The sequence below is a fragment of the Danio aesculapii genome, chromosome 6 (assembly GCF_903798145.1).
Source record: "Danio aesculapii chromosome 6, fDanAes4.1, whole genome shotgun sequence".
NCBI lineage: Eukaryota > Metazoa > Chordata > Actinopteri > Cypriniformes > Danionidae > Danio > Danio aesculapii.
The window spans coordinates 25,481,146-25,506,116 of record NC_079440.1 but is presented as its reverse complement, the minus strand read 5'-3'; the positions used below and the strand labels follow the sequence as shown (position 1 = coordinate 25,506,116).

Genomic DNA, 24,971 nt, shown 5'->3' with positions numbered 1-24,971 from the left:
ACCATTTTCTTTTTTGGTTTGCTATATGTAAATTTTGGATTTAGTGGACCAAGGCCCATGTTTGGTTAATTTAAATGACCATGGTTGGTATTGCATTTTGGAAGTGGACCAAAGCCTATCTTTTTAGCAGTCTTGGTCTGCTAGTTTGTTTCAGATGACAGTGTTCACACTTACTGCCCCAATACAGCAAATGCACTAGAGTCAAACTAAATAAGCCAAGTGTGAACAGATTAAACTGCACCAACAGCAACATACTTTCCGTATTAGGATCAGTGTGCTACCTTTGTCCGCATCTGTTGCTATTGGTCAGCTTGTTTTTGTCCAACTGATGAGTAAACCAAATGTTTTTTTTTGGGGTCATGGAATGTGTGAGAATTTATGTACAATATTTGGGAGATTTTCAATGTTGGTGTGAATTGGCCTTGGTGTGTGAATTGTCTCCAAAACTTATGCCACCGACTCCAATATATGTCACCGACCTATGTACAACGAGGTTTATGTTGATGCTTTGGATTATGGTTATAAATGATCATATGGATTGTACATAGAGAGACATAAAGCTTATTTGATTGTTTTATGACCCTTCAGAGGAGATCTGAGCGTGTTTGTTATGGTTTGATCGCATGTGTCAAAATCACACAAACATCTTTTCTTAGTTCCTTCAAGCTCAGGCCGAGTGTGTATTTTCTCACTGGCTGAAACTCAGCGAGCCTTTTTCGGCTTAGTGTCCGTTTATAAACTCATAAACTCTCAACATGAAGTACAGTCCAGCTAATCCTAACTCAGAGAGAGTGTTTACATCAAGGATAAAACAGTGAGGAAACGGGATGTGAGGCATTCTGCGATAAAGCACAATTTCTTGTAAATATTGTAATTGCCTGCATTATATCATCAAATGGAGAGTGTGGTCCATGTGGGAAGAGAGAGATGCCAATATTGTATGTTGTTGTTGGCAAAGACGAGCCCCTAAACTCTGTTCTGCTTTAGGGCCAAGTGGTAACAGTTGTGAGGAATTGTGGTGGTGGCAAACGCTTGCTGTCACACCCCAGGAGGAGAAATTACCCCAGTTAGTTGCAGAGAATTAACACGCTGCCCCAGTAGTGATTATATACCGGCAAAGAAAAACAAGCAGCGCTTGTGGTAAGGACGCCGTCAGATATACATTCATCAAAGTACGGCACACTTTTTAAAATTATAGCACATATATTTAAAATGTTGCCCCCTTCTTCTCTCACATTTTCTTTCTCTCAAAACTGCAGTCCCTCTGGCTACATCAGTGCTTCCCACTGCATGCAAAAGTATGTTATTATACTATGTGTAAGGTGCTCCCATATTAACAAAAATACCACACAATTCCTTCATGCTGTCCCAACACAAATCAATTTGTTAACTTGTTTGCTTTTATAAATTTATATGGATTGAACAGAAAACAGTAAGTTGTCCCCCCAAAAAAGTTAAGAATTGGATCGATTCAGCTCATTTTAAATAAGTAGTTAATAAGTAAATAAGTAATAAAATTTTTTGAGTCAAACTTTAAACAAAATTAACAATGCATATAGTGTTTTGTTTGCTACTCTCCGCCAAAACATTTACACATTGTTATAATGGACATGTCCAATGTCTAAAGTCTGATATTTATGAAGATTCATAAAATGTATGAGTGAGCTGTATATTATTTGAGAGAGGTTTTTGAGGGTTTGTGCCTATTAGATTTTTATCTTTCAGAGGAAATAAAATCTCTGAAAACAAAGAGATTTCTCTCCTTCTTTTTAAAGCCCACCAAACCTTCAGAGCTTCAACATGTTAATAAATAGACTGTGGAACTAATCCATAAGAATCAAGTGATTAATGTAGACTTTAATCCAGTTCTTCTGAAGAGATGTGATTGCTTTGTGTGGTTATTTAATTGCTTTATTGCTTTATAATAGGCTTTACTCACATATAAACAATGATCTGTGCAAATATCTAGAAAATACAAAGAAAAAAGGGGGAAAGCAGCATCTTCATTTAATATGTGAGAACAAGAAACAAAAATGTGCAAATGCTTAAACTCAGTTTATGTCATGTCAAAAAGTTCCATTTTATACATTGTTTGAAAATTTAGTGAATAAAATAATTAAAAATATGCTTTTACTCTGCTTTAATTTATATAATAATTTATATAGATCACTTGTATAAAGCTATTTAAATTTTTATTTTTTTTATAATGGTTGATTTTTAGTAGCGAATCAACAATCTTAGGTTTCATTCAGTATGTAGGCCATATCATACACTCGACACAATAAGTCACAAGATGTGTTTGGCGCAATTTGTTGCTATTTTCATACCAGCTCAACAATATATTTTTACGTTTTGCACCACATTGTTTAAATAGCAAATCCATTTGTGCCACTTTGTAGACTCATTGGTGTGCTGGTCTAAAAACGTGGTGTGTTAAGGCGCATTGTTGGCACGTTGCTATTTTGATTCAATAAAATAGACTGCGTCATTGACCAACTAAAAGCTGGTCTAAATACCAGTGCAGAGCACGTTAGTTATGCACCTATGTGCAAATACATTGCTTAATACACACAGATTGTACAGCTATACACAAATATCTTTACGTATGAAAAATATAAAAGGTTTAAAATGTCACAAAAATTATTATTTTCTACATAATTATAAAAACCACTGCCTTCATGCCTTTTTCACCTCTGGGAATTTTTCAGGTTATTTATGACGATATGCAGTTGTATAATGTTATTATTATTAGCAGTATTATTTATTATATGCATATTTATATTTGTTTTAATAAAAACAAGTTTAGATTTGTCCACCTGTTGGGTTTTGGAGACTTATGTGTCATTATATGGGGCATAGTAATAGGACGCGTGTTTGGATATAACTTTTTTAACCACACTTCGCTATTATTGTTCATTTATTAATTTTCTGGAAAATTTGTTTTGAAACAAATGTTTGCACTTAAAAACTAAATTAAATACCTAGGCTAATGGATGTCTTCAGTGGAATGCATACAACACTCTTTCCCTATGTTTGAAAGTAAAGGTGTGAAGTAAAGAGTAAAAGTAAAGTAAAGAGGCCAAATGGAGGAGGCTCCTTCTTTATCCTCACGCAGATGATCTGTTAAGCAATTATCTCACTAGTGAAAATGTTTCAGTTTTTTCACTTACAAGTCTGCCATGGTGCAACACAAATGACTCTTAAAGGGAATGGGAGATGAGACTCTGATTAGTTTAATGCCAATTAAACCAAGCCTATTATAAAGCAATCGGTTATTCTGAAAACACACCCTTCATTCATTAAGAGAATAAGCACAACCCTGTTAGACCACGTGTAGGGCTGCTAGTGTAAGTGTTTTCTGTTCTTAAAGTAGCAAAAGTTGATTCAGACACGTCTCTAATCCTTTTGCGCCATGTACTTAAGACCTAGATCGTTAAAATAGAGCCTTTAATCTTAATTTGTCTTCAATATAAACAAAAGCCGTTTCTGTGTCTGTCACCTTGTCCTCATGTAAATGCCATTTTATGAAAAAAATTTGACAACTAATTACAAACTATACTACTATTTTAACTGTAAGATTTTTACAAATTTGTTTTCATATAAATTTATTGAATGTATTACTGTTTTCAAGAAAATTCTCAAATCAAGCTGTAACATTTATTTATTTGTTTCTTTGCACTTTTTGTGAGGGGTAAAAGAGTCCTTTATTTTCCATTTCCTCATGTATCTTGATTGATGGCTGTGTTAGGGTTGTTCAGTGACCAGTGGGATTAAAAACTTTTTTTTTTGTACTGTCCTCCACATTTGTGCTTACATCATGGTTGTCTGGATCTCTTTACTTTGCAACCCAACAGGCTCTTCAGTGGCAGAGAGGGGTATGAGTTTCTAAGGGTGACATATTTTTCATGACCGACACCCTGGCAGAGTTGCATGGCTGAAGTCCCAGTCTTACTTCCTGTGGGGTAAGCAGTAAGGGAGGGGTCATTTTTTTCCCTGAGAGCTGTGATGAATCCCAGCACCTTACAAATGTTGTCTTGCGATCCAGACACGCGAGCAAACAGATGTTTTACTGCTCGCAGTGAAGTGAATCTTATGAATTTGTTCGCTGACTGTTTCAGTTAAAGATCATGTTAATTCAACTTGTACTAGGTTTATTTTGCTAGGGCATATTGTTATTCTTTAGGTGAGCAATTAATCTGTGCAAGGTAATCCACTGAACAATTTGGTCATCTTCAATTAGAAAAGATCATTTGCTTCTGTGTTTGAAGTGGCAGTCCTCTGATGATGTCATTTTGACGGTTTCAGACACAATGTTCTTAACCACATCCTTCTTATTGTTAGTTTACTATGAATAAATGATGTGCAAAAAAGAAGCCCCGCCCCTACTCAATATTCGGTTTCAATTAGAAGTGCATCAGCATACTGATATAGAAGTCTCAGCAACTTCCGGTTCATGCAGACTTAAAGGAATGTTCAAACTTTGTCTGATTGCTCTGTTAATATGGTTCATTTGAGTATTTCTAAACATCTGAACCAGACAATCAGACAAAGTACCAAACGAGTGAACTAATGCCTCATTTCCATGTTGTGGTACTGATTATAAGTGATGAGTCCTAGAACACCTGTAGTGTTCAAGGCAAGGCAAGATTATTTTTATAGCACATTTTATGCACAGTGGCAATTCAAAGTGCTTTACATAAACAAGAGTAAAAGAGACAAGTATCAGAAAATAAAAATAAATAATAAAAACGATTAAAACAGATTAAAATGTGTTAAAACAGGTTATAAAAGAATGAAAAAGAAAAGAAAGACACAATAGTGCGATCTGTCGGACGTATCACAGTGCTCATTCAGTAAAGGCACAGCTAAACAGATATGTTTTCAGTCTTGATTTGAATGTGCCTAATGTTGGAGCACATCTGATCATTTCTTGAAGCTGATTCCAGCAGCAGGGGCGTAGTAGCTGAAGGCCAATTCACCCTGCTTTGACTGAACTTGACTTGAAATTTCTAGTTTACTTGATCCTAAAGATCTTAGTGATCTATTAGGTTTGTATTCAGTCAGCATATCTGTAATGTATTGAGGTCCTAGGCCATTTAGTGATTTATAGACAAGTAAAAATACTTTAAAATCTATTCTGAATGTAACTGGGGGCCAGTGTAAAAACCTGAGGACAGGTGTGATGTGCTCTGATTTTCTGCTTCTGTTCAGAATCCTGGCAGCAGCGTTCCGGATGAGCTGCAACTGTCTGACTGTCTTTTTGGGAAGGCCATTGAGGAGGCCGTTACAGTAATCCACCCTGCTGCTGATAAAAGCATGAACAAGTTTCTCTAAGTCTTCTCTGGAAACAAAGCATGTAATTCTTGCTATGTTTTTGAGATAGTATGCTGATTTTATTAACTGCTTTGACATGACAGTGTTCATCAGTGAGTCTAGTTCTACTCTTCCGCTCTTTTGGAAGTCCCACTTTTCAGTCAGAATGTTCAATCGGCCATCTTTACAGCCCAGTGTTTTTTTGGGGCAGAGTTTTGTATGGATCCATTTGTCTGTTATGGCAATCCCTGTTTGGTGACTACTGTGTACCCTGCTCTTCATAACATCACAGCCCATCAATGAACATATTGTGTCACTCCAGTGTCATTCTCTCAAAGTATGACAAGCTGCAACTCTACTATGATAAAACAATGCTCCAACACTGATATTGCAGTGTTTGGGTGTTCTGTGTTTGTCTGATATAATTAGTCTACCGAAATGTGTATATTTCAAAGTATGAAGCTGATTGGTCAGTTCCTGTCACATGACTCCGAGTGCGCTCGCAACATTCTGAAAAGTTAAGATGTTTTCAACTGGGATGCGAGTGTATTCCTCCCAATATGCGTGCCTTCATTGGAAATAACAAACTTGCACGCGTGGAAAAGATGCAATATGTGAACAGTCAACCATCATTTGCGATCTCATGCAGTTGATCTTTTTTTTTTTTTGCACAGACATGCTGGATTCAACTGATTTGTTGACAAATGGGTTGCTGATCCATTTCTCGGCAGTTTGTGGGTCCTTCACTGGGTCTTTTCCTCTTCACAAAGAATCTTTCCAGAAACGTTTGTTTCTTGCTCATTTTGCTAGCTTGTGGGTTAATTTTTGCCGCTTAAGTGACCGAGATGTAACAGAGAATACGTCAATTTTTCTAAATAAAAGATTGTTCAGACTCAGATAATAAATAATACAGAAATAAAAATAAATTCTAATGCGGCCCGGTACCAATTGATCCACAGACTGGGGTTGGGGACCACTGCAGTATAGTATGGTTTGATGTGGGTCATCCTGATCAGGCTTGCATTTCCACAGCCAATAGTACCCTTACTTGTTAGGTGTAGGTGTATGCCAGAAAGTTGCGTTCAAGTTCATTATTTTAAATGTAGATGCATAGCAAGCATATGCAAATAGAAAAAGTAAGCAGAGAACCTCATGCTTATCACACTTTTAGACTTGGCATTTAAACTGCCCCATAAACAACAATAGAGGACATAAAGCAGATTCTGTTCTAGCATCTTGGCATGTGAAACATCAAATGAATATCAAATGTTCTCTTTGGTTTAGCCTGAAAATGTAATTTCTTTAATTATATGGACAGTTTGTTTTTTTCATACATTTATTTTTTATCCAGATACTGATCAATTAATTTAATAAACCAGTCCTTTTTTTCTCAAACTTGCATGTTAAGTACATGAACAGACAAAACATGGAATGAGTGCACCGTCAATAAAATGTCACCATTTCAGTCAATAGTTTCAGCCTTCAAAACTATTTAAGCTTGGTCCAAAAATGTGTCAATTTTTTATTGTTGCAAGTGTTTTTGGTTTGCTATAGTTTGTTTCATAACAAAGCCTTGCATTCGGAATGGGCGTATGTTGAGTAATACATACTTTGAGGAATTATTGAACACCAAGCATCACACTTCACCTTCCTGTGATGTTTTAAACACCATCTGCAAGATGAGAGCAGCCACAAGTTGACCTTTATAGTAGAAATCTCATTAGCGGCTCAAATACTTTCTGCCTGTAAATGAGGCACCAGAGCAGCCCATAGCGTGAGACATGTTCTGATAACAGAGACTAATTTATAGGAAACAGATTTGAATGCTGAGGAATCTCTCCAGTGAGTCACTGCTGGAAGACTCTGGTTTGGGAATAGCGCGGGAACACTGGAATTGCTGCATGCGAGAGGCAGACAGAGTGGGAGAAAGCTGGCAACGTGGAAAGGACAGGACACGGATTGTCAACATCCACCCTTCCTTTACAACACCACCTCTCGAAGGGTTTTGCACTGACTTTTCCAAACAATTGGCAGTTAGCGCCTGGAAAAGCGGCTCGGGTCCAAAAGCAAATCACTTCTTTCTAGTATTCCCAGAATCGGAAGTGTCCCATTCCACATCGCAAGCAGGTATGGAAATGAACCTGTTAACTGCTCTGGTTTGTCCTTGTGAAAAGCATCTGGCGCACGAATGAAAGCTAATCACGACCGGTTGTTTAGAGAAAGACGGTTGCTCTAATGGGTCTGGAGGCGGGACGGCCCGAAGTGTTTGAGATGACGATGGGATGGTGAGAAAGAAAATGAACATATGAGGTCATATGCGAGAACATCTGTGTCTGATTGGAGGCCACACGTTTTTACAGCATCACGTGCAGTGTGGACATTAGGATATCCTCAAAAATGTGTTGGTGTTAGTGGGCCAAATTTCACACTTCGTCCCTCATGAATGTCTAATAGCTGTAGTCATTAGTAAGTCCAGCACAGAACATGCACACTTCTATGCACAAGACAATGGATCCTAAATCAATAATGAGATTTATGTTAATTTTGTACTGATTAGAAAGCTTTTGTAATGTTAGAGATGAAAGTCATTTTACTACTGAGAACTAATTAATATTTTTTGCACTGTGTATTACATATAAACATATGAGTGAGATGACAATCATGCTTTTTCTACAGATCTATTAATTTGAACTAAAATACATCAATTCAGTACATACAATGATGGTTTTGAAAGGATATATACGTACATACATACATACATACATACATACATATACATATTGTATATTTATACACACATATATATATATATATATATATATATATATATATATATATATATATATATATATATATATATATATATATATATATATATATATATATATATATATATATATATATATATACACCAGGCTGGTCTGAGTATTTCAGAAACTGCTGATCTACTGGGATTTTCATGCACAACCATCTCTAGGGTTTACAGAAATTGCTCCGAAAACAAAGAATATCCAGTGAGCGGCAGTTCTATGGGTGCAATTGTTTTTTTTGATGTCAGAGGAGAATGGCCAGACTGGTCCGAGCGTATAGAAAAGCAACAGTAACTCAAAAAAATGCTTGTTACAACCGAGGTATGCAGAAGAGCATCTCTTAAGGCACAACACATCAAACCTTGAGGAGGATGGTCTACAGCAGCAGAAAACCACACCGTGTGCCACTCCTGTCAGCTAAGAACAGAAAACTGACGCTACAATCCGCACAGGCTCACCAAAATTGGACAACAGATGATTGGAAAAAACGTATCCTGGTCTGAAGAGTCTCTATTTCTGCTGCGACATTTGGATGGTGGGGTCAGAATTTGGTGTCAACAATATGAAAGCATGAATCCATTCTGCTTTGTATCACAGTTCAGGCTGGTGGTGGTGGTGTAATGGCGTGGGGAATATTTTCTTGGCACATTTTGGGCCCGTTAGTACCAGTTAAACATCGTGTCAATGCCTACCTGAGTATTGTTGCAGACCATGTCCTTCCTTTTATGACCACAGTGTACCCATCTTCTGGTGGCTACTTTCAGCTGGATAACGTGCCATGTCATAAAGCGTGAATCATCTCAGGCTGGTTTCTTAAACATGACAATGAGTTCACTGTACTCACATGGCCTCCACAGTTACCAGACTCACTATATATATGAGAGTGTGTGGGCGTTTCCAGCAGAAAAATCATCCACTATGTATAACAGTTGCCATAGTAAAAGGAGGTTCATTCCACTTTGGCAACCTCTTATAAAACAGGGAATAAGGCGAAGGAATTATTATTTGTTAAAGTGTGATCTTTTTTTATCATGAACACTTTTTTTATAGTGTTTAACTCACACAAGATTACATATCTTAAATACTCAATGTCAGTGTGTGAATGCATGCTGTTTGTGCTCCCCATTATGGAGTTGGAGGTTTATTCAGTATAATAGCAATTTAAATAAACAGCTCTTGCTTGGAACAGGCCCTGCTTTGTTATGTGGCTGATATTGCAGCCTGAGCCAGAGAAGGCAGCTGTCATATATCTGTGCAAACACTGAGTTCGGAAATGGAGAATTATGTCACTGGAATGGCAAGCTTCTGTGAGGCAAACCGGCAGGCAGGCCTGTTTTCCCATGAGTCCAGTGTTGCCAGTTGAGAGTTACTGAGCTGTTATGAGAGACTGAAGCTAAACCTTACCTTATGTTTGGGCCACTTGCTTCTGTCTGTTATGTCTGTTTTTCTTTGACACTCTTGAATGCTTTCACTCTCATTATGCCTCGTCTTCTTCAGTCATCTGCTGAACGTTCCCTCAATATGATGCTTTTTTAGCATTGACATGATTTCCGTGCCTTGTCCACATTTGTGGTCTCTGGACCCCCTGGTGGACATGCTAATTTTCTCCTACCACACGCACTGTCTCAAGTTAAGCCATATGTGACACAGTTCTTTGCTCTAAAGGTCTTACGGCTAGAGAAACATGGATGTGCAGTTCCAATGCTTTCTGCTCTCAAGTAATGATGTTCTTTAAGGAATTCTGTGGATTCAGTTTTGTAAATAATTTTGCTAAAAAAAGAACAGTGAAGTATTCCGGAAAGTGTTTGTAGAGTGATCAATGAAAGGAACAGCATGAAAATCCATTATTGCTGCTTTTTCAGTTTCAGTTTCAGTTCCAGCTCAAGTAATGATGTTCTTTAAGGAATGCTGGATTCATTAATTCATTCATTTTAGTCCCTTTATTAATCTAGGGTCACCACAGCGGAATGAACCGCCAACTTATCCAGCACATGTTTTACGCAGCAGATGCCCTTCCAGCCGCAACCCATCTCTGGGAAACATCCATACACACTCACTCACACTCATACACTACGGAAAATTTAGCCTTCCCAATTCACCTGTACCGCATATCTTTGGACTGTGGGGGAAACCGGAGCACCAGGAGGAAACCCACACGAACACAGGGAGAACATGCAAACTCCACACAGAAACGCCAACTGACCCAGCCCAGCCAGCACTACCTACTACCTACCCACTGCGTTGCCCCTGAATGCTGGATTCAGTTTTGCAAATAGTTTTGCTAAAAAAAATAAAGAACAGTGAAGTTTTCCACAAAGTGGTTGTACAGTGATCAGCGAAAAGAACAGCATGAAAATCCAGTATAGTTGCTCTCTCTTTTTTTTTTTGAGAATTTATCAGAGAAACACATTTTTCAGTGCTTCCCATGTATAGAAATGATGTTCTTTAAATTGGACCTGTTCTGCAAAACTTACTTTTATAAATGGTTTAAACACAGTTATGTAGCAACAGAGTGTGAATATAGTCAGCCTCTAATGCTAAAATTTTATCACACTTGCTAAAAGAGTCTGCAGAAACACTTTGATTGACATTCCCCCTTTGTACGTGGGAAAAAAGTTACCCATTAGTGACAATCTCTCCCTCATTAGCATAAACAGCCCTGAGTGAGAAGCTGACATCTGCCATTAGCATTTTCACACCATACCTGCTAGGGGTATGACAAGACGCTTACTCCACGAGATGAGACGAGACACGAAATTGTGGTCACGAGAACGAGACGAGATGAGGTTTTTACACTGTTTTTAAGAAATCTTCAATGATGAAATTTAGGAAAACATGCTTTTATTTGACTTTAAGAGAAAAAAAAATCACAAAATGCAAAGCTATTTGTGTTTTTTTTTAAATCAACTTGTAATGAATGTTATAGAACTTCTATTTTAATTTATTATGTGCAGTAAAGGACATGCAAACGCTGCAAAATATTTTGATAATAGCCTACGTGAATGGTAAATAGTATTTTTATATATAATTTAAAATATTAGCTAACAGGGCTCGAAATTAACCTTTTTGCCTGGTAGCTCTGGTGCTCCTAACTTTAAAAATTTAGGCGCACCAGCCAAAATTTTGTCGTACCCACCAATTATGAGCAAAGTTACTACAAGTTTTATATAAACAGATTTACTGCATTTGAAATCAACACTAATCAAAACTAACAAGCAAAAATATATATATGCTTGTGTGAGGAAAATATGTCTCAATGAAATCCCGTTATCACAAGAAAATACATTTTTATAACTTAATTGAGTGACCAAAAGATACACAGACCGCTCACCGGCCCTGCACACACTGCTTGACATGAATGAATCCGTTAACGATAACTGTGCTGTATTTTCACGGGTGGTGTCTGATATTGCACAGATGCTTTTGACATATACCTTATTATTTGCATACGTCATTTGAATAGCAATACCGGTCTTTTCATGAGCTGCAATATTAGTTTAATCTTAGTCAGCGCAAGCCCTTTTGCGATGGTGTACGTGGTGTTAACTTTTACATATAGCTGCACGGCTGACATCATCTGACGATTAAATGAAGGATTAAACAGAATCTCTTGTGTTTAAAATGTGTAGATGTGGCAAACAGTTACCTAAAAATTCCATCCCACAGACTTTACAGTGAATGCTTTAGTTATTTTCATAGCAGACTTGAAGCCAATGGAAGTCTTTTATCAACTCTTCGAAAAATGTAGATGGTGGATTAACATGCTCCACATGATCAGTAATCAGATTTGTAACTTTAGGTGGTTTCTGAAAACAAAATCTGTCAGAGTTGTTTTCATTCTCATCTTCAGCACTTTATATTTTCGCGGTAGTAGCTCTCACTGTCATCTGAAGGCAGAAGGCATTGAGCTTATTTTAATCAACCGTGTTCAGTTCTAGAGCATTGGGCCAATAAAAAGAGTGCAAAGGCAGGGTAAGCATTGTGGGCTTTGTTTACTGCAGCAAGTTGACATGACAACAGTTTTAAACTGTTCCTGAGCGGTGTATTTCAAGTCCAAAAATGCACTCTGCGTGAATGTGTACTAAATCTGCACATGCGGTGAACATTTTACTGTGAAAACCGATCACACGCAAGAATTTTATGCACAATTTTTTATACACAATATTTTTTATACACAATTTTTCCTGAATGCAAATATGAAGTAAGGACTGATAGGAGAGAGTTGTTTTAACGTAATATGATACCGCACACCGACAGTATAAACGTGTTCGGTGGTGATGAAGGTGTGTGTCTCCAGTCTCCAGAAGTTCACTGTGTCTGTCTGTCTGTCTGTCTGTCTGTCTGTCTGTCTGTCTGTCTGTCAGTCACACACATTTCATGTGACAGCCACTGATATCCAGAGAAAAAAAAAAGCTACGTCAGACCCGGCCACCCTACCGAGTGACACGCACAACATCCGAGACCAGCCTGCCCTGGGTTGCCAGATGTGTGCAAAGCACTTGATTTGCAGTTCAAATCAAATCCTGCCTCCAATCTTCAGTACTAAATTCACCCTCACGCTCCATCACACGACAACTTTTTACCTCATGAGAAATCTCGTCCAGATTTAACCTGCTGAAGGATTATAAATGTGGCATTTCAGGATGCACAAATAAACTCAGTATTCTTCATACACTTCTTTTGACATTTACAGTTTTTCACAGAGATCAAGTTAGTCCTGTTTTGAATCTTCTGCTATGCTGACTTGTTGGTGTTTGTAGCTCTGCCATCTTTTGAAAAGAGCAAAATCTTATTTGAATTAAAAGCACCAGACACTAAAAATGCAAAACATAAATAAATCAATAAAAGTCTAAAAGGGGCAGTTTCAAAGAGTTGTACATTTATTTGTGTTACGGAAACTTTGAACTGAAACTTCACCTACACACTCAGGGACATCAGAGACTTATTTTACATCTTGTAAAAAGGGGCATAATAGGTCCCCTTTAAGGAATGCTATGGATTCAGTTATGCAAATAGTTCTGCTAAAAATGTTTTACTGTCACCCAAACTCATACAGTTGAAGGCAAAATTATTACAACCTCAAATCAGAAAAATCTGGGACAGCATGGAAAACACAAAAAAAGAAAGTAGTGATTTCTAAATTTACTTTCATTTCAATTCAATTCACCTTTATTTGTATAGCGCTTTTACAATGTAGATTGTGTCAAAGCAGCTTTACATAGAAGATCATAGTAAATTGAAACAGTGTCAGTTTAGTTTTCAGTGTTTAAGTTCAGTTCAGTTCAGCTCAGTTCAGTGTAGTTTAATAATCACTACTGAGAGTCCAAACTCTAAAGAGCAAATCCATCGATGTGCAGCTCTACAGATCCCGAACCATGCAAGCCAGTGGTGACAGTGGCGAGGAAAAAACTTTTTCGAAATTGGCAAAAGTGAAGAATTAAAAAACCTCAAAAAATTACAACTTTTCTCCTATGGCCAAACGTCTTGTGCCGAGCTGCAGTCTTGGTGCTGGAGAAGCTGGACGTCAGCGAGACTTGTCTGTCCCTGGAGCATCACAGGAATCAGTCTCATGCTCTCCACTCCTCCATGACCACCACAGCAGCTGCTCAGGATACGACTTGGTCCAAGATTATGGAAACTTTGGGATCTTCTCGTCGCTGGTCTTGGATCGAATCAGTGGTGCTGCATAGTCTCTGAGGGCCTCGGGATAAGTATCCCCAGGTGGAAATAGAGAATAAAGAGAATAATTAGTGTAGCTGCTGTTCATAGGGTATATAAACGAGATGAAGAAACCTGTGTGGGGCACATTCATGTATCATACCACTAAGTGATGCACTGAGTGTATGCTTTACTAAAATTATAGGTCTTTAATCTAGTTTTGAACTGCGAGAGTGTGTCTGAGCCTCGGACATTATCAGGAAGGCTATTCCAGAGTTTAGGAGCCATAAATAAAAAGGCTGGACCCTCTTTACTTGACTTTGCTGTTCGAGGTACTATGAGAAGCCCTGAGTTTTGAGATCTTAAAGAGCGGGTTGGATTGTAGCGAGACAAAATGTTGGTTAGATAAACAGGAGCTAAATTATTTAAAGCTTTATAGATAAAAAGCAATATTTTAAATTTAATATAAAAATTAACAGTCAGCCAGTGTAAGGAGGATAAAAACTTTGACTTTGTATTTCATTGCAGATAATACAACAAACATTATTTTAACATTCCTCATGACTTTTATAGTTTTTTTTATATAATTTTCTTCAAAATAAACACGAATTTCATTTTTTTACAGACTTTAATTCATCACATCACATTAATTCATCACATAATATTTTGGTATAATATTTCAGAAAAAGCATGTGAAGCATATGAGTCATGTGTGGTTCGTATGGATCTGTTTACTGAATGCAAAGCGAATTCTAGGAGAATGTCAGCGTCATTGTCAGTGTCGGTGTCATTTCAAGAGTTCACACTTAGCTGATGATTAATTATAAGCTTGTTTGGCATGCTGTCCCGGGAGAGAGCCCTGAGCTCATAAGATCCTCGAGCCCGGGGCTCCCTCCCGTTGCAAGGCGAGAAGGGAGTTTGAGCTCAGGTAGATCTCGAGAACTCCCCCGCTGTAATAACCAATGAACAGCCAGTGATTGCTCTTGAGAGATAACCATTTACTAGGAGCATGTCTATAGTGCCGGTTTGGATTAGTCAATTAACTTATGTTGCATGTTTTTTGGACGGTGGGAGGAAACCGGGAAACCCGGGGGAAACCCACGTGAGCACGGGGAGAAAATGCAAACTCCGCACAGAAATGTCTGCTGGTTTGGTAAAGCCTAGAACCAGAGACATTCTTGCTGTGAGGCAACAGTGCTAAGCACTGGGCCACCGTGTCACCCATCTAGGAAGGAGGAGGAGTAGGGGTGGATGGGGGGATTCTTCAAAACGAAGATAGCGGTGGTACGTAACCCAGGGTATTTGTAGTAGCTTAGGAGTCGTCTGATTGGTGCATTGAGAATTGGATAATGCGGATCCAGCAGGTAGCAATCATAAGCACGTGATCCTCTCGAAACTTGTTTATAACTAAACTTCACTTATCAATTACGTTCTTAAAAATAATTCAACCGACTGATAACCATTCAGAATTCAAAATACGAGAAAACTTAAAAACGAGTCACCCGACAAAAATGTTTAAAGATCAAGAACCACTGTATCTTGTGTTTTTTTTTTTGTTTTTTTTTGTTTTTTTTTTAGGTTGGATGCTTAATCCTTCAAAACTGATAGAAGTTGTGTTGCAAGTAATAATAGATAATCGTGTCTTTTTCAGATTTATTAGTAAAAACAAGTCATGATGATCATAATGAGTCACTGAGTTGCAAATGCTCACATTTTATTTTGTTTTATAGAAAGTCAGTTGCCTTGTTGGTTTAAACCCCCATGTGTGATTAAGTATTAAATAAAATATACTTAAAAGTTATAAATAATTGAAAAACCTTTTTGCATGTAACTAATTTGTTTACAATGCCACTATTTTAAATATAATTATAACAAAAAAAGTTACTCTATTTTTATTGTTTGAATTCATAATACCATTACATGTCTCTCATTACTCCCCAGTCCTGAACATTTATTGCATAAACTTACAGAGATGGGCCATTTTCTAAAAAATATATCTTCGTTTGTGCTCATTTGAAGAAGAACTCGTATACAGTACATTGTGGATAATGTGACAGTGAGATGAATTATGAGAGAATGTCCCTTTAATTCACTTAATGGATGAATACATGTAAACGATTGATGAATTTGTGTCTGATCAACAAGTTGTAGATTACTGTTGTAGATCTACTACCAGGTATAAAATGCTTAATAGGGCTTAACCTCTGAGTTGTGGATTTTAATTCAATGAAACTGCAGCACATGGAGGTATTCTGTAATAGACAAGTGAAAAAGGTTCACTTTTTGACCTCCGACTCATTTTTGACCGTAATCAATACTCTGCTGCCAAATTGGCTTTCATCCTTCAGAAATGTTTTCATATCTATTACTACAGCTGCCAGATTAATACTCATGAACCTGTTTCTGGTCTATAGCACAGCCAGGAAACCTGCACCTCCATCCAACCACATGCCTCTGGCCAGGCCACTGCGGTCATCAGTGTGTTTTCCCCATCCTTGTGGAAATACTGCAAAGCTAGATTTAATTAACTTGAGAATGAATTATATACAGTATAAATCTGCATTCAATTTATATATAAAGTCTAAATTTTCAGCCCTAAAATTATCACGAGAGAATACTTTTTTAACACATTATTAAACATAATAGTTTATTTCTAAAAACTTTTTTTTTTAGCCATGATGACAGTACACTGTAAAAAGGGATTAGTTACTTAAAGTGAGTAAACAATTGTTAACCAATTGAGTAAACCAATAAAAGCAACAAGTTGACTTCACAAAGATAATGTAAGTAAAGCCACTGTAACTTGGACCTTTTAAGTTGACTTACATTTTATAATTATGATAATTGTGCTCACTTTTTTTTAAATAAACTAATCCCTTTTTACAGTGACTGTTTTAGCACATCTGCTGTCAAATAATTACTGTAATTATTACAAAATTACACATTTGGTGCTTTATTAAGTTTATAAAATCTACAATTATAGCATGTATTGAATTTAGAAGAGGAGTTTGGAGTAAGAACAGATTTATTTTAGTTACTGTCATTTTGCTAGATACAGAAAAGCTGAAAAAAAAAAAAACCAAAAACAATAAAGGTGTACTGGTAATAGCGATTAGTTTATTTTATTCAAAAAAAATTTGTACATTTTGCTTATTTAAAAAAAATAAGTCAACAGTTCCAAGTTACAATAGGTGTACTTACATAATTTTTTTGTTGTTCAACGTGTTGCTTTTAAGGCAATTGGTTTACTTGCTTTGAGTAACTAATCACTTTGTTCCAATCGAAAAAAAAATATATATATATATCTTAAAGGGACTAATAATAATAATATATAAATTATAATAAAAATAAAAAAGTATATATAAATATGATAAAAAAGACTTTACCCTGAAGAAAAAAATATTGTATGAAATACAGTGAAAATGTCCAAAATGGACTACAGTGAAATAAACTACCAAATGGTTTTAAATAATGACTGTTAAAGTTTTAAGCAATGGTTTACACACACACAGCATTGTTGGTTTACAAAAAAATCAAACAGACCTAATCCTGTTGCACTACTACACTTGTTTTCTTGTTTTTTTTAACAGTAAAACCAAAATCATGTTAAATGAAAATCTGAATTATTTTAAGGCATTCTTCAAAAAATAAAGATGATTTAGTATTCAAAAATGTTTTATTTTTGAATATTTAAAAAAAAAAAAATTGGCCTTACACTTCATATTTTCAGATTTTTTTATAGTATGTGTTTTAATTCCGGTACTTTAACCATAAACCGACATATCAACCATTTGGTAGAGGTTGATATTTTAGATATTATGAGATGTGTTGAAAAAAATGCATTGAATTTGTTAACTAGCGACATTAGAACTTAGGAAATGCAGTCCAATTTAGTTTTTTGTTTTTTCTTGGTGGGGTAGTTAAAGTACTTGGGAAACATCTAAAAAAATAGAGGGCTAATATTTTTGACTTTGGCTAGACATATGTGTGTTGTTGTTTTTTTTTAATTTTTTTTATATTCTTTGCATGGGGCCAGTAGGTCAGTCTATGCACTTTCATCCACTATTAGTCAACCAGCTTTCTACAAATAACAGGCCAGATTTCCCAAACTTCAAATGTATTAAACAGCAAAATATCTAACTTTCACACATATGCTTGTGTTTCCACTCTCTATATTCGCATGTGTTTCAATGGAAAACCAAAGTCTGCTTTGACCGCACGTTCACCCATGGTAAAATCACCCTAATGCGTTTCAAAATATGCCTTGATCTGCGGTTCTTAGTGGTATTGTGTTTCTGTCGGTGTTTTTTGGCTCGTTGGTTTTTTTTGGGGGAGGTTCTTGATTTCTTGATATATATCTTTTTGTACCTATCAGCTGACACAACATATTATATATATAACCTCTGGTCCTTTCACTCTTTCCACCAATAACAGTAATGCTGTGAGTGACGGCTGTTTTGGCTTCTGTATCAGAGTCTGAAATGTGTTGGAGATACTTCTTCATCAGGCTTCATCAAAACAGCTTGTTGCACACTGGAGCGAGGCTTATTTGAGTTGGCAGGCTGATGGCAGCAAGCAGAAGAAGATAAAAAAAAAACACGTACAACTTCCCGTTTCTACTGAATTACATCCAGCTCGCTGCTGCTAGGTATTGAAATTCTGTCAGTAAGCTGCTCGCTGCTTTCTGTATGAACGTGTTCTGCTCTGCCTCAAAGTCCACACGCAGGTCAACCTGTTCACACTTTACTCCTTTTTCCTTGTTCTTTTCGTCTTTAACTATTTCCTCATTAATCTCCCTTTCTTTCCGCTTCATTCTTTACTTTTGTTTCTCGTTCCCTGTTTTATTTCTTTCACTCGCTCACTCTGTGTTCTGGAAAGAGCCTTTCAGCAAGTTTGCTGTTTTCAGAGCAAGCCACACAGCTAGATCTGCACCAAAGCAAAATGGACAATTAAATTCCTATTTAATCATAAATAATATAATATTCTTGCATTGGATGTATTCAGTAATGAGCCGTGGTGTTTTGCGCTGGCGTTATATGTATATTTTTAATCTTATCATGCCAGTATAGTCTTTCTGCAGTTCATTTCAGATGCTTGAAGAAAATGATTCTGTTCAGATGGTGGTTCAACACAGTATTTCTCAAGCGTGTGATACAAAGTTAATGTACCAGTGCACGTAATAGATTTAGACTTTAAAATGGAGTTTGGAAGTCTCAGAGGATTCTCTACAAGCTCTAAAATTGGTACACTGCACCACATACAAATGTGCGTTTTTAAAGGTATTTTAGATGTTGTGCCTCTCATACTGTATGTATGAACAGCTTCCATAAACACAGGTGGGGAGCACACAAGTAGATTTTTATATTCTTTGTTGCTTGTAAGTGATACTTTTGTTTTTAAAGAGCCCATATTATTCATTAAAAAAGGTCATATTTTGGTTTTGGGGGTCTCCATCAACAGGCTGAGATGCAAACAAGGTCAAAAAACACTTCTATTGTCTTATAATATGCATTTATTTTTTACCTAATTATCCCAACGACTCCCGTATGATTTGTTCAGCGATTTAATTTGTTCCCAAACCCCTCCTAAGCGCGATGCTAATCTGCGCTGATTGGTCCGATGACCCAGTCTGTTGCGATTGGTTGACTGCATTCAGCGCGAGAAAATAACAATTAGAGTGCAGAATGTATGTGTGAGCTCAATGCAGGAGTGCATTAAAGCTAAATTACTCTATTCTTAACCATGAAACACATTCAGTATTATCCACATAGTGGCAAAAGCTGAACTATTTTGAAACTTGACTGCCACACGTGTGTAGGAACAGCTGACGGGGGTCATAGCAATGACAAACGGCAGAGGATCGCAAGCTCACAAATGCATTTTAAATCCGTGAAGAAAGTGGCACGCACCGCGTTTTCAATGTGGTTTTAGACATAATATGAGAATATAGAGTTAACTAGATACACTACAAGCCACATGGAGCGGTTACAAGTAACAAAACACAATTAAACACGCATTTTGCAAGCTAGAGAAAACAAGTAGGCAACTATTTTAATCACTCTTGCTTACACTTGTAAAATGGAGGAAGAAACTGATTCATGAACTGTGGACTGTAAATTTTATATCAAGCTCTGACAAAGTCCCTTACGTCGATGGTCTTTTCTGATCCATTCCTTTAAGAAAGGGACGATGAATCCCCCATTGTAAGCGTGTATATTGCTGAAGCACTATAGTAGAGAATGTTTAGATTCATATATAAATTATTCAGCTTGATCACATAAAATGTTGTTAATTAAAGAGCCCCTATTATGTTTTTTTGAAAATGACCTTTCATGCAGTGTGTAACACAGCTCTAAATAAATGAAATCATCCAGCATCCAGGCTTAAATTTGAAAGTGCATCATGTTTAACACTATTGATTCGTCAAGGAAATAGTCGACTCAGAGTTAAGTGAATGATTACTTTTTAGTTCAACTCTTTTGCCTGTTCGTATCGGTGTCGATACGAGCCATTGCCAAATATGAAGTGTTGAATCCGGTAAAACGTGAATACATGTTTCTCTTCAAACACTAGCAGAATGCAGGGGATCATGGGATTGGTCATGAATCGAAGATTACTATCACTGAGAGATGGCCAGATATGTGAGTGTGGGAAATAAAAGGTTAAAGTTCATTTTCACAACAATACCACAGTATACCATTTGCTTCGTTTGTCCCTTGTGTCGTTTTTTTCTGATGACTTGTAATAAAAAAAAGTTGTTGGGGATAGATCAAGATCCAACAACGCAATTAAAGCGAATAAATAAATAATAATAATGAAAATAAAACCATGAAATTCATAATACTGTTTATTTACAGTGTAGGATGACATTAAAGCTAAATTCACTTTTATTTGATTGTGGGCATAAATCACCACTGATCTTTTTACATATGGCTTAATGTTATGCCTCGAAAGAAGCAAAATCTGTCTGGCAACAGCAACGCATCCACATATTAAATGAAATATCATCTGGAGTGAGAATGTTCAAGAGTAAATGATATAAATGGTTGTAGGTTTGCTGAAGGCTCCACCACACTGTTCTGGGGAATTCTCCATGGCACTTTGCCTAGTGATGTTCAGTCTCCACTGTCTTATATTTTGTATGATAAATATGACCTCATAAAAGTGAATTTATTGTGGATTAGCTCCAAAAGTCTGAAACAGGCTGAAAAAGCTCAGCAAATCATGATACAGATGCTTGGTTATTTAAGGACAGTAGCACAGGTCTTGTGATGGAATAGTACTACTGTACAATGAAAAACTGAATGAAATTTATTTTGGGTTCTTTTTTCATTCTGCCTGATAAAAAAAAGATAACCTTGGTTAGTTCATCCTTACATAAAACCGGTTTGATTATTAGTTATTTAAAGGAGCAGTAGTCGATCTATCAAAATGCTAACGTTAGCATAATAGCTTTGAAAATTTGCATCCCTCCAATCCAAAGCCACATTTCCTAAAGTCATGTACGCGCACCAAATAGACGATGAAAGACAACCTTATATAACACTAGATCATGTCATTCACCAGTTAGAAAACTTGATGGAAACATGCACTTTGTCCAGCATAGTTGTTGATATGTCCGCGGGTAAAGAAGATATTTTTCCCCAAAACTGACATTGGCAGACTTTCTCCTTAATATAATTTTAGAAAAGTATTGTTTGCAAATTCTAAATAGTGATATCATATAATCAACCAATGACTATAAAATACAACATTGTTCACAGGCAATGAAATGGTGCTAATCTTGTACCTACACACTGTTTTGGACCCAATATTTAAAGTAACGTTAGAGTGGGAGCGTGTGTGTAAATATATAAATCAAACTTCACCTCAGTAAAGCTGGTTAGGCGGAGAAGCATTATTTACTTGTTACAGTACATGTTTAATTGTTTTGTTATTCAAATCGATAAAAATCAGAACAGAAAAAAAGGAGTGCTAAAAACAGAAATATCCTGCCATCTTTTTACATTACACTTGCATTACCAAGACAAGTGACTTTCATTTTCAACTGTGCTCGCTGATTCTTGTACATCTCCTTTTACACTTGAACAATTAAACGAATGCTTAGGTGTATTTAACTGACTATATTATTGAGGCTGTAAAAGGTACTGCATGAACTTGAAAATAGTCAATCTTTCACTGGACGTTTTCAGTGGCTGAAAAACACCTCTGTGCATATAAGCCCATTCATAAAACAAAAAAACACCCAATCCACATAAGTTTTGCGTGGCTGAAATAGTTATAAAGCATACCTGTCTAAAAGTAATAATTCAGCCATGAGATCACCCTTCAGATCTTTGTTTTGAACTGCATAACATCATTTCCCTCCAGTGTGGACAAGTAATTCCGATATTGATTCAGGATTTAGAAAAGTTCTGGAAAGTATCTTTCTTTTAATGGATACAAAGCCACGTTGTTCTTTCAGAAAATAGGTCATGTTGATCCTGAGTTTGTCAGCTATCACTCACTCTCTCTGTCAGCTGTCCATGCTTCACATGAATGCGCAAATGATAGATCTATCTGTGTAAAGAAGGTGCGCAGAAATACACATTCAAATTTGTTGAGTGACAGTTTGAGTTACCTAATTGAGTTACTTATCGACCTGACGTTTCTTAATTAGACAAACATTTTTTAGTTTTATGCCATTCCCAGTATATAAAAACACATATAAACACATTTAGATTATTTACTTTAATCAGGACTATCAGAATGTGAAGAGACTTTTAACCACACAACAAAAAATGTTTCTGAAGACAATCACCTACTGCACCTTTACCTAAATAATTAGCTTGTTCTGATTTTCCTTCCTCTCCCTTTATCCTTTTATGTTTATTTTCTTCATTACAGTATATTATTGTGTTTGGGGTTAGTGAGTATTTAATGTATAACTATATATGGTTTGGACTATATAATAAGCAAATTTGCATATCTGCAATATATACAAAGTTATTCCCCCGAAGTAAATGATTATATTGGTTATTATATGGTTGCACTTTACTATAAGGTTTCATTAGTTAATGCATTTACTATTATGAACTAATAATGAACAATACTTGTACAGCATTTATGGTATCACTTTATTTTGATGGTCCTTTTAACACATTTTGTTGAATTTAAGTTACATTGCATCTGCATGCCAACTAATTCTCAATAGATTATAAGTAGACTGTTAGGTTGGGGTTAGGTTTAGTGTAAATTGACATGTTCAACATTTACTTATTACTTACTTACGCGCTTGTTAACATCAGTTAGTACATTGTGAGTTCACATGCCTAAATCAAGCCTATTGTATGTGTGTTTGCATTTGTTTATTTATTTTGTAGTTTGAAGGAAGTAGAAGTTTGGCACACAGTTTCTGTGGTGCAAGTAGTGCAACATCCTAATGCCAAATTTTACCAGTTGTATGGAACGATGGGGCGCTATAACTTAAGAAAATCTTCTGAACTTTGAGCAAATAACTTGATCCACAACAATTGTATCCACATGATCTGTCTTTTCAGACTTTTGCAATTGTGGTCCAGTCTGCTTGGACACAAGTTGTTGCCACTTGTGGAAATATTTTAGAAGTAATTGCACAGATGTTGGCAAACGAGTGCATATTAATACTGTCAGTAAGGTCTCAGATGGTGTGTGGTTTAGCCACAGCTACCAGCACACACAAACCACACATAACAGGCCACGATAAATCCCCTACACATAGACACACACACACATTCACACACACCATAAAGCGACTGCAAAGGAAAACTTTCGCTTGTCGCCTGCTGCTCTCTTTCTCTTTTTCTCTGTAGGATTATGCACTATAGTCTTATTCGGATGTCAGTTGTTTCTCATGGGGACCTAAAAAGTCTCTATAGCTCATTGGAGAGTAAAAACAAGAATTTAATATATTTGCGGTGGATGTCTGAGTTTGTAATGAGATTAAATATTTATTTCATATGACTACTAAAATAAATAAAACTTAGTAAATATAGACTAATGGACATTCATTCATTCATTTTTATTTCGGCTTAGTCCCTTTATTAATCTGATGTCACCACAGCGGACTGAACCGCCGACTTATTCAGCACGTTTTTACGCAGCGGATGCACTTCCAGCCGCAATCCATCTCTGGGAAACTAATGGACATGTTGTTGGTTTAAAATTTTGATTTTGGTTTAAAGGATCTAATGCAACCTCTCACAATAAAATGGTTCATATGTTATTGTATTTAATTGTATATGTTTTTAAAATATATACTGTATAATTGATCTGTGGCTGTTTTTTTTTTTTTTGTCATCATTTTATATTCCAGCTGCTCAATTGAAGCGTTAATACAAAGCTAATTCTGCACAAAATGGCCCGTTTTCTGATGCTACAAATTACCACAAACAGTAACCGTACAGTCCATTTCAGTGGTCAAAAAGGATTTACAATATTACTTTTGGATTGATTTTGTTTTAGAAACTCAGTAGCCTTTTTTTTTTTTTTTTTTTTGTGGGGATTTTTATACAAACTGTAAAAAATGATCAGTTAATTACCTATATTTCCATATTTTGTGATTCACAAGTATTTTCTGTTTATTTACAGTTTTGAATTGCATTATGGGATATTGATCTCTGCTCTGTTAACTTTTGATGTTGAAAATTTAACTTGACTTTTTGTCATTGACATGATTTAATGTGTACAAAATAAATTATAGAGAAATTATTCTGTAAAAGAGCAGAAAACGTGCTGGCAGTTTATTACAAGGTTTTAGTAACATAATATAAAACACCAACCCAGACAGTGTATCACTTCAAACTATTAAAAATGTTAATAAAAGTCAGCTTTTCAAACTTTTTAAGGTTAGAAGCTAATTAAGCTGCCAACACCCAAAGCATGGGTGCTTCTGCAAGTTGGAAATCTCAAAACTCAAAGCATTAAATTAAACTCTTCTAAATCTTCAAACTAAAGTGAAGATTAAACTAACAAGTCTTTCTATTAACTTTAAGCTTCTACGATTAATTTTATTGTCAACATTTTCCTCTCTTAATTCAATCCCACGCAATGCATGGTGAGAACTACAAATCCCCTAACCAGGTAGTTAAACAACACAATTCCTTCATGTTGTCCCAACACCAAATGCTCAAATTAACGTAATGGTTTACAAATTTAAGTGGACTGAACATA

General features: G+C 36.2%; 1 protein-coding gene across 2 annotated transcripts in view; it reads left to right on the top strand.

Annotated features, from left to right (window-relative positions):
* The window catches only part of stx8 (syntaxin 8), a 111,228-nt gene that overhangs the window by 72,554 nt on the left and 13,703 nt on the right, over positions 1–24,971 (top strand). The gene's annotated exons all lie outside the window — the stretch shown is intronic.